Source organism: Ipomoea nil, unplaced genomic scaffold (assembly GCF_001879475.1).
Source record: "Ipomoea nil cultivar Tokyo-kokei standard unplaced genomic scaffold, Asagao_1.1 scaffold0268, whole genome shotgun sequence".
Taxonomy (NCBI): domain Eukaryota; kingdom Viridiplantae; phylum Streptophyta; class Magnoliopsida; order Solanales; family Convolvulaceae; genus Ipomoea; species Ipomoea nil.
The window spans coordinates 2,831,095-2,841,237 of NW_017616696.1; positions in this window are offsets into that span (position 1 = coordinate 2,831,095).

Here is a 10,143-nt window from a genome sequence, read left to right on the forward strand (position 1 = left end):
AAGAACTATTACAACACAAACTTTAGAGTTTAAATCTCTAAAATACACAAGTTAACATCATTAAAAGAGGATAATTCCTAACAACTTGACAAAATAATATCGTATTGTGAACTGATAAGTAGTAATGTATGGTTGGCGTAATATACATCCATCGTTGCCGAATGGCCAAAGTCTGTAACTGTCTATAACAATCCATATTTTCACCATATTTTCCAGTCAACCCCATATACCATCTTGAATTGCTGGGTTTGACTGGGGATATTGTTATACAAGGGAGCAAAAGGCTAAAGGCTTAAGGCTTAAGGCTAGCACAGCCATCCCACATCGAACAATCAACATAAATGCTAGTAGCCCGATCTCTTATAAACCCACATACAAAACATCTCAGAAATTCAAGCAGCCATGTGATGAACACAGAGCGAACTATTCTTTCGCCTTTTACTAAAGAATACCGTGTGTTCGTTACAATTAATGGCATACTCTTATTTTTGGAGGGTGTTTTCTCCTAAACACCCAACAAACCCAGTGTAATTATATTTTTTGTCTCGTTGATCGGTTCTATCTTTCAGTTCTTTGATGGAGTATGGAGCACTCTGTAACTATAAATTAATATGGAGTATGGAGTATGGAAAACTCCTAAACACCCAACAAACCCACTACCCACTCTGTAATTATATAATAATTGAGAATTGAAAGACTGTAATTATATAATAATTGAGAATTGAAAGAGAAAAAATGAATAAAGACTAAAATATCTTTATAAATTAATAATATAATAAGAAGAATAAGGGTAAAATAGTCATTTATCATGAAATTACAATTCTACACCGTATAAAATTGCAATTCAATGATTGGAGAGAATTGTAATTCCATGTAATTGCAATTCCCCAACCAAACAATGGAATTTGCTAAGAATTGACTTACAATTCCATCATACCAAACACCTCATAACTGTTGGAAGAATTAATATAATCAAATACCCATGAACACTCAACTCAAATAGCTCTTTAACACATTCATATACAAATATTTCACAAATATAGTAAAATTTAGCTGAACAACATTAATAAAACATTTATACTATAGTTGTTTCTTATTTCTCCTATGTATCCAAAAAAAATATAAAAATTTACATACATTTTCTTTATTAATTATCACTCCTAAATAATAAGTTACATCATATAATTATGATGAGTTTGAACCTCAAACTTTTCTCACAGTTTTTGCTTAGACACTGGTGAAGAAAATAAATTTTGAGATGTGTCTCAACTAATTTTACAGCAGCATATAGTTATTACGCCTTTTATGGCAAGAGTTATATAATGTTTGATTTTGTTTTTGGTGGTTCCAAAATTCTGGCAAATTATACTGTGTTATCCTTTATATAATAAAGCTATATGGTTTGAGAAATAATTAATGTTACAATTAATGCCACAACATCCTTTATTATTAAAAAAAAAAGCACAACATTTAAAAAATAAAATAGCTATATATTATATAATTATATAAAAAATATACTTTTGAAAAATAAAGGGCTATATATTATATAATCATATAAAAAATGTGTTCAATTAGAGTTTAAATTTACACATACAAAATTTGAAATTTGCTTTCCAAATGTAATTATCTTAGTTATTATTCGTATTGTGAAAAAAAAAAGCACAACATTTAAAAAATAAAATAGCTATATATTATATAATCATATAAAAAATATACTTTTGAAAAATAAAATATCTATATATTATATAATCATATAAAAAATGTGTTCAATAATTAAAGTTTAAATTTACACATACAAAAATTTAAATTTGTTTTCCAAATGTAATTATCTTAGTTATTATTTGTATTGTGAAAATTATAATATAGATGAAATACAATTAAGAATAAATCAATGTAATTATGTAAATTCTCTCTATAAGTTTATTTGAATATGCACATAATTAGATATTATATTAACCATACAAAATTATAATTTTAATTTTAATTTTAATTGTAATTTTGTATTCTATAAAAATAATAAATACTTGACCAATGGAAGCTCAAAAATATTATTATATTAAATAATTTAAAATATTTTAATTTTTCTATTTTTTTATTTATATTTATAATAACATAATTTTTTCCCGTGCATCGCGCGGGTGAATTACTAGTTATTATTATTATTACTGTATCAAATTACCAATTAACATTTCTACTCATTTTTCTTTGAATAAAGGTGAATGTTTCTTCACACTGAGGGAAGGTAAAAATGGTGAAGAGGGTTAGGGTTAACTTCAGGAATATGATTACCTGATTGAAAGTTGGCCAGGATTCCAAATTCTGGGCTCGAAGTGTATCAGTGTTGATTCCTTGGTAGTTTGTTCTTGATCTTAAGAACTTTGGCCTCTGTTCACAATGATAATCTGTGAATACTCTCAATTTGAACAAAGCATTAGGTGAAACGAGATTACAACAGAACATGAATGGGGATGGAAAACGCTTCTATCACGAATCAATTAGTGGAACCACACAACGGCTTCCTGTTACACTTTCTTTAGAAGGGTAAAGATTTGGAAAGGAGGATAAATGAAGGATATATAGGTTCTTATAAAGCAACGAGAAACCACCACTACTAAAACCAAAGAGGAAAACACAAGTTCCCTTGTGTTTTTTTATGCAATGACAATACATAATATAATGACAACACACACACACACACACAACAGTTTACTTGAATATCTCAATTCTCACACGCTAACAATTCTGGAGTAACGTCTCTTACACAGACATCAGTTTTGTAGGTTTGACTTGCAATTGTTTGGAGAATCGATTGTGAAGTTGTGTATATAAGTTCCCATTTGCCATTTAGGAAAGGAGACTTCAGTGGCTCCTTAGTCGGATTGGCTGCTTCCAGCTTCTGAACAATCTGGTATACAGCAAGTAACAGTGAAAAACAACAAATAACACCCAAAACGAAGAATGACCTATTTTAAAACAAACTTCCACATTCAGAAACCATTTTCTGTCGTCGAGAGAGACACTAATAGTGCAGTATAATAAAAAAAATTTCATTTGTCAAGTACCATCCAACAAAACATCGACAAAAACAACAACGTATAAATAAACTAAGGTGCATTACGTCCAAGGCTCTGGTTAACTTTATCAAAATATACTAATCAGCACCACAAACTATTGTTTCCCCACTGTCTGCTCAAGTCCCACATTGATAATGCAGAAAGGCTGTGAAGGTGTATGAGCAACATAAAAGAAGTGGGCTGTCCACAAAGAAAAGCATACCTTTCTCGGCCTTTTGGCTAAGATCAAGTGTAGTATCTGTTCTTATCAGTTTAATATCTGATACGTGGGCCAATGGCTCACACGATATTAACTCAATTTTTTTAGGGGAAAGGCCCATTAAGGTAGCTTGCTTCCTGGGCCTTTGAGTGTTGCCTTGGTTTTGCACTATTGCCTTGGCTTGGCACACCCCACCAATTCTACTCCAACAAATCTTATTTAAATTGTGCAGTGTAAGGCTCCCTCTCATGCAAAACAGAAACTAAACAAGTGCTTGTGACTGTTAAGGAGCCATTCATGTGCCTGCAACTTTGTTCTCTCCAATCAGCCTGATATATAACATAGATAATAATAATTGTAAACAATATTGAGTGGCCTAACTCCAAATGCGAACACAACCCACTTTCTTCTCTCCATTCAGCAGAGATAAAACATAGACAATTGTAAACAACCGACCAGATGATTCTTTTGAAACGTTAAAGGAAGCATATAATGTCCAAAATTTTCTTTGCTTATGAAAGACATAATAATACATATTACCATTTCCCACTCAGGTGTCCCACATAGAATATGTAGTGAGAATGTGAAGGGGCATTGGCAATATAAAAGGAACAATTGTCCACAATACAAATCATACCTTTCTCGGCCTTTTGGCTAAGATCAAGTGTAGTATCTGTTCTTATCAGTTTAATATCTGATATGTGAGCCATTGACTCACACGATATTAACTCAATTTTTTAAGGGGAAAGATCTACCAAGGGAGCTTGCTGCCTTGATCTTTGAGTGTCGCCTTGGTATTGCACTATTGCTTTGGCCTGGCACACCCCAACAAGTCAAGTTTAACATTTTTATTGTGTTGTATATAGACACATATTGTATATATATGTGTGTGTGGTTATTGCTTCATTGGGACTTAAAATGCAAAAACTTGAGTACATAAGCGTACCTTTTTTGGCCATGAACAAAGGTTCCAGCGCCAAAGAGAGGAGGAGCTTTTGGAGTTTGGAACTTTTTGTTGAATCAGAGAACAAAGACAGACAATATGTTTATATACGATTTCCTATTTTATAGCATAAAAAAATTCATGCACCAATTGTTCATGCAATTTCATCAGGATGAGAGCCATACAGCTCGGGCTGGTAAATGCTAACATATTAGGACAACAACAATAGGATAGTCAATTTTAAATTTTAATTTCGTCGACATAATCAGCATATCAACCTGATTGAAGAAGGGCCAAGATTCCATATTCTGAGCCCTCAGTGTATCCACATTAATTGCCTGGTAGATTTTTCCTTTCGGTCTAAAAACTTTCGGCCTCTGCATGCCATAAGACAATAAGACCCTTGGTAAAGAAATAGCATAAACAGAAATGGGCATGGAGGGGATATGTAGCACTAAAGTTATTCACTGCCTCATCAAGAAAATCATATATACATGTTTTATATGATATTATTTGCTAGATATTAAGCGCAAAGGATGGAGCTTTAGAACCCGGGTTTGCAAAATAGACTCAGATGTTGTGTATAAAAGCTCCCATTTTCCATTCAACAAGCTGGACTTGAGTGGCTCCTTCACTTTGTTAACTACCTCGAGTTTTCGTGCAATCTAAACACAAATTAGATCAGCCAGCATTAGGAACACAATTGGACATATATCACCACAACATGCACATTTTGGCAAACCAAAATTTCTCCAAATCTTCTTTTTTTTGTTTGTTTTCAATTACGGTAGAAACCCACGGCCACTACCCGAAGGGTGTGCAGTGATAAACCCCGTATCAAGAAGGCCATTAGGCCACTCCCCGAGTCAAACTTTTAATTTTGAGGTTACCAAGTCAATAGCAGCAGACCAACTTGGCTAGTTTGGTCCCAAATCATCATTTTCTTCCCACCAGTACTAAAGGCTGAAAGTACAAAACTTTAGGGCACACAAGAGCCCACACCAGTGGTTCAAAGCCTCAATGAACCTAACATAATTCTCATGGAGTTTTAAACACAATGACTGACTGATTGGCATCCAAAATCAATTTCCCATTCAGCAATGACTGCAAATACTGTGGTGAAATTCAAAAAAAAAAAACAAATTAAAGTGCTCCATTTCCAATACTGTGGCACTTGTTCTTTAAGGCTTTCGGACCAGCAATGGAAGGTGGAAGTACTTCCACTGTGGAGTTTAGGTGAAGCGGGCAGGATTATCCTGAAGAGAGCTTTGCTGTGAGAGAAGAATGATCAGCACCGGATCGAATAGAGAGAGCTAAGACCATCTCCAACCCAAAACACTAAATTTTGAACCAAATTTTACACCAAAATGAATATTATCAGCATATTCATATGTCAAATTTTTTTCATCTCCAACCTATTTACACCAAATGTTATTCCTACGCTAAAATAATTTATATTCTCATAAATTAAAAGTTTATATTTACACTTTTATTATTTTAATATAAGATATAGTTGTAATTTAATAAATTAAACTTTTTTTTTTTTTTTGATACAGAAAGAGGGCGTAGACCCGGACTAACTAACATCCACACATTGCGGCTGGCTCCGTATATCCCGTGACCCTAGTGCATGATCCAAGGCGACCGAAGCAAGCTTATCAGCTACATTTGACAAAATAATATCGTATTGTGAACTGATAAGTAGTAATGTATGGTTGGTGTAATATACATCCATCGTTGCCGAATGGCCAAAGTCTTTAACTGTCTATAACAATCCATATTTTCACCACATTTTCCAGTCAACCCCATATACCATCTTGAATTGCTGGGTTTGACTGGGGTCTGGGGATATTGTTATACAAGGGAGCAAAAGGCTAAAAGCTTAAGGCTAGCACAACCATCCCACATCGAACAATCAACACAAAAGGCTAGTAGCCTGATCTTATATAAACCCACATACAAAACATCTTAATAACTCAAGCAGCCATGTGATGAACACAAAGTGAACTATTCTTTTGCCTTTTACTAAAGAATACCGTGTGTTTGTTACAATCAATGGCATACTCTAATTTTTGAAGGGTGTTTAACATTAAACACCCAACAAACCTAGTTTAATGAAACTTTTGTCTTGTTCTCTACTCCAGTTTTCTAACAGAGGATGTGGTACTCTATTCATTTTGCTTTTTTAGCTGGTAATAAATTCTGTATTAGTGATGAGTGTTGGAATATGGTTATTATTTCTTTGTTGGGAAATGCTAATTGCAGTGTTTAGTGAATATTATTATTGTGAAGAGATGATTGTATTTAGCATTTTTTTTTTTGCCTGTTTATGTAGGGTATTGTAAATAATAACCCTAGCCAAACCCCCCAAGAAGCAAGCATTCCATGTTTGGGTTTCCTTTTTCTTGTGATCTTTCTGTACTTTATTAGGTGAGATTTGATGAGTGTAGTTTGAATTATGCAATTGATATTACATAAGTTGCTCCTGGGAAATGGGAATGAAGCACAGGAGGGACTATCAATGGGGGAAGCAATAACTAACTGCTGTAACTTTCCCATTAATTAGTTTTGGAGTCTTGCTCTCTTCATTATGATTCAGACAAATATGAGTTGTAGTTGTTGAGGAAAAGGCGATTTAAAGAAGCAAATTTAAACTGTTGTACTTATCTACAAACTGTTGTTGTTTGTGTCATGTTTTTAGTCTAGAAGACTATCTGAACAGAATCTGAACAGAACCTGGACAATTCTTTGAAGTGATTAAGCACTAGAGAATGGCTTATGTATTCGATTAAGATTTTGCATTGAGTTCATAGTTTGACCAGATAGTTCCCATGTGATCCAACCGGAAGAAATAGAGATGGATGAATCTTTGACCTACGAAGAGAGACCAGTACGGATCCTTGATCATAAGACAAGAGATACACGAAGGAAAAAGGTGAAGTTGTTGAAAGTTTTGTGGTCTAACCAGCTGTCGGACGAAGCCGCTTAGGAGATCGAAGAGGACATGCAAAAGAGTTACCCGATTCTCTTTGATCAAGGTAACAGTTAAGTTTTAAAGCAATTGGTAGATTCTACCTAGTAGTTAGATGTTGTTCAGTGCTTTAGATGTTTGAATGCTTGCTTGATACTCAGAGATTCCATTCCTCCAAATATTTCAAGAAAGTTCCTAAGCCAATCTTACCACCATGGTTACCGTTTCTAGGAGGCTCATGTTCTAAGAAAATCTGTCAGTTTAACCTAAGTTTCGAGGACGAAACTTCTAAGTAGGGTAGAATGTGACAACCCAAAAATAATTTTTCTAAATTCTATTTTATAAAATTCCAAAATAGCTATTTTCACTCTTTCAAAAATTTTATTTCGAAAACGGTGTTTGAATTAAAATATTTTAAACCGAATTTTTAAATAAATTCAACACTAAGATTTATTCCACTTTAAAAAATCCTAAATTTCGGGTACATTTATGTACCAAGTTTTGACCCGAAAAGTCAATTTGAGTGAAACCGGAAAGGAACTTGTGAAACCTGAACCAAGTATTTTAACTAGAAACTATTTCTAGAAAATCTATTTTTGACCCCAAGTTATCCAAAATCACTTTTTAAGACTTTGGTCCATGATGCAAGGTGAACCACCAACTTTCTACAAAACCTTTGTCTGATCTATGCTAGAAGCCAAGCCAAGTTACCATTTTAACCTCCACCAATCATTGGCTTCTCACCTAGGGTTTTGCACCCTTTATAAACCTCATTATTTCATTGTTGCCCCCTGATCCCATTCTTGGCCTCTCCACTCTTGAGTTCTGTTAGAAGAAGAAGCATTTACAGTAAGTTTTCCAAGCTCCATTCACCTCCATTCATTCATCTTTCCTTAAGGTTTTCATCCCTTTGCTTCCAATCTCTGAAAATCTCCCCTCAAGCTTTGTTGTGTTGTTTGTTTGAGGTGTTTAGGTGGTGAAGGAGGTAGTGCTTGAGTAGAGAGGAAGAAGGAATCCACACAAGTTGAAGAACAAGTTAAGGTATAAACCATGGAATTCCAAACTATATTTTGACTCTGTGAAATGCTAGAATGAGAAATAGGTGATTAGAAATGCTAGATAAATGTTGTGGTTGAACTATTTGTGTGTTGTTGATGATCTATAATTGATTTAGTGTGGGTTAGAAGTGTTGGATTCAACTGGTTGTGTGTTACAGGTGAAGTTGGAGGTGTTTGGTGATACAGAAGGTGCACCAGATCACCCAACGGATCCTGGTGCCTGGCGGGGTCCGTTGGGCAGCTCCATTGAGCATCGATCCAGGGCAATGGACCATGGCACGGTCCGTTGCCTTGCACCGCGGCTTGACGGAGCCAAGTGGCGGGGCTTCCCTAGCCCGTCACCAAGCTCTGCTAGGCTAAAGGCAGTCCAGGCCGGACCCTTTGTGGCTCAGCTACGCGTTGTTTGGACCGGAACTCGTGGGCCCTTGAGGCTCGGACACTCGGGCTCGTTACAACGCACTAGTAGAAGTTAGTTTCGTTAAATTTGGAGTTTTAAAACATGATTTATAGTTAGACTTTGTTGTGAGAAATGAATGCTCAATATTTGTTGTGCTCTGTAAATGTTTTACAGTGAAGGAAAAATGGAGACATATGAGTTTTGTTAATTTGGAGTTGAAAAGCATGATCAATACTTGATAGTTTTTGATTGAGAAGCATGCCTAAACACTTGTTGGTATTTTGTTGAGAAGTTTTGCTAAGAATTCGAGAAATTTGTATGAGCAATGTATATTTTCATAGTTTACAGAGAATGAGAATTTGAGTAATTTTTAGTAAAGAGCATGCTTAGCTTTTCATTTGAGTAAAGTGCATCATTGGCTATAAGTAAGCATAAGTTCTATTTCAAAAACCTATGGCCCTGTTTGGTAAAATGGTTGTTAGCTGATAGCTATTAGCTGTTAGCTGATTGTGTTAATTAGAGGGTATAAATAGTTGATAACATTAGCTGATTGTAGAAAAGTGTTTGGTAAATTAGCTGTTAGCTGATAGCTGTTTGATATAATTTCTTTTTTTTTCAAAAAGCAAATTGAAAAAGTTGCTTGGAGTAGCTTTTTGAATTTTAACCTTTTGGAGTTGCAAAAAGCTAATTAACCAAACATTTGTATTGATATTTTAACTAAATCAAACCATTAATAGTGGTCAAATAGGCCAAAATTGGCCTATAGGCCAATTTTTTACCAAACAGGGCCTATATCTATTTTGGAAAATCATTATCTATTTGCATTGAGAAGTTGCATGATATTTGATTTCCAAAGTTGTGAGAAAGAGAAGTTGATTGAGAATAATGTGCATGAGCTTGCATAAGTAAAGTTTGTGGCATGAGAAAGAAGTTGCATGAGTTATACCTATATACTATCTATTGTGAGGAAAATAGTATTTTCGGAGGCCCATTAGGACTATGTCCTTTCGGAAGAAAAGAGAAAGAAAGAAAGTTTGAGAAAAGAAACGGACATTGCGAGCCGACAGATTTTATGAAGTAACGATGTCGATATTCCCGAGTTACTAGGTTGGATATTACTCGCCAGGATTGAAATCTTGGTTAGGGGGTGTGCACACGGACAATTATGATACCTGATTCCACAGAGTTTGAGTAGAGAACCAAGAGAGTGGTTCCGTGGGTGAGATGAGTATTAGGCCGGCTAGATGCCGAGCCCGGATAGGTCCATTCACACGTCGTGAAGTTCCTACCTCGCCCGCGAGTAAAGAAGAGAAAGTGAGTCTGTGTGACCCGAAGAGAAAGAAGAGAAAAGCGAGTCATTGTGACTCAACATAAACCTCCAAAGAAAAAGAATTCTTTTTATGAGAGAGAGTATATTTATATACTTATAGCATCATGACTTTTCTTATCATATGACTTGCATGATTTGCATTTAGAGTATGTTGAGATGTATAGCTTTGTT